The sequence below is a fragment of the Pyxicephalus adspersus genome, unplaced genomic scaffold (assembly GCF_032062135.1).
Source record: "Pyxicephalus adspersus unplaced genomic scaffold, UCB_Pads_2.0 Sca5677, whole genome shotgun sequence".
NCBI lineage: Eukaryota > Metazoa > Chordata > Amphibia > Anura > Pyxicephalidae > Pyxicephalus > Pyxicephalus adspersus.
Window position 1 is genome coordinate 1 of NW_027322677.1, and position 1,652 is coordinate 1,652.

The 1,652-nt window shown below is 48.3% G+C and overlaps 1 pseudogene; it reads left to right on the forward strand.

The window, feature by feature from the left end:
• The first annotated feature begins 309 nt into the window (after positions 1 to 309).
• On the forward strand, positions 310 to 1,165 carry LOC140321496 (myc-associated zinc finger protein pseudogene; annotated as a pseudogene).
• The last annotated feature ends 487 nt before the right edge of the window (positions 1,166 to 1,652 follow it).

Consider the following 1,652-nt stretch of genomic DNA (forward strand, 5'->3'; position numbering starts at 1 on the left):
TTTAGCTGGACCACCCAACACTTTTCAGTAACCACCCGGCTGTTTTTGGGTGGTTACTGATGAGTTGGGTCACAATAAAGGGGCTGCCACCTGCCTACAATTTCGTACCACCCAACTTAAATAAAAATTATGGGTTTAACACTGCACTCCATGGCCAGGGTAGGGGGGCTGCTCTAAAGTCTAAATGGCAACACTACACTCTCTCCTCCTTTTGCTCTGTTAATTCCTGTGTGATGCATGGAGCCACCTTTTTATTGTACCCCTATTTTTATCTTTCTCATTGCTTAACTGTTTCCTCTTCTGTCTTGCAGGGACGTGCCAAGTCTGCCCTCTGTCGGACCCAACGGCCGCCGTGACCGCTGTTCTGCCCAACGCTACTGTCCCTGGCATCTTGCCGTCGCAGCCCTGGTGACTGGCTCTCCTGGAGGGGGATACCGACGCTGCAGCCTCTCTCTTCTGATGTGTTTGTGTACAGACTTTTGGGGGGCAGTGACTCCTCTGATGCGCACATATGTATTAGGAAGAGGGGGTGCATGTAACCTCCTCCTGTCACCTACAACCTCCCCAAGGAGGAATGATGAAGGTGACACAGGAAAACAAAAATATAAAAAGGACCACCATCCATACCGACAGCTTGGTATTACGAATACCCTATTGCACCATATTTACTACTAGACACGATCTGCACTGGGCAGAACTTTATACACTACACCCCCCTGGGTGGCAGAAAGAGGAGTGTAGCATTTAATCTGCATGTGGCCCTTGTAAAACCTCCCAGCCTTGCTTTGAGCACAACAACTGGCGTGGAGGTGGCATATAGGGATGAAAGGTGCTGGGCCACTCAGGTCTGCAGTAGGGGAAAGTTAACCGCACAGACTTGTCTAGGAAAGTTGGACTTCACTAGACATTATATCTGCAGTTTTGCCAAGTTGTCGGACAGACGCAGCGTCCTGCGGATGGTGTAAACCTATTTCATTTTATTGAGTTTTAATAACACTAGATGAAAAGTACATTTTTTTTATCTTTAATTTTTACCAGTTCATTGGCTGGCTGTCTAAAAAGGGGGAAAGTATAGAATTTCAGCATGCCCCATGAGAAAGTAGAGGTAGGGAAGAAAGTGTCATTAAAAAAAATATATAAGTATTGATGTTGCATAGAAAGAAAAGTGGCACAGGGTGGGTTGGAGGGAAGAATGGGCGGGGGATAAAGGACTTTACTGCAGTAACTGGAGACTTGCTGGAGGAATGAGGGGCTTTACTGGAGGACCATAGGGGAAGAAATGGGGGCTTGCTGGAGTAGCATGGAGGAAAGGGATACTGTACTGTATGAACAGGTGCCTGATTGAATGCGGGAGTGTACCAGAAGAGCAGCAAGAAATGGGGAGGAGGGTGGGAGTTGTACTAGAGGAGTATGAGGAATGGGGTAGTTGTATTGGAGCAGCAGTAAGCAATGGAGAAGAAGGCTCAACCAGAGGAACTGATTGTAATGGAGAGGAACGGAAAGAATGGGCTGTACCCAAGGAGCATAGGGACCTTGTTGGAGGAGCAAGGTGGCATGGGCAAAACCTTGCTGGAGGAGCAAGGTGGCATGGGCAAAACCTTGCTGGAGGAGCAAGGTGGCACGGGCAAAACCTTGCTGGAGGAGCAAGGTGG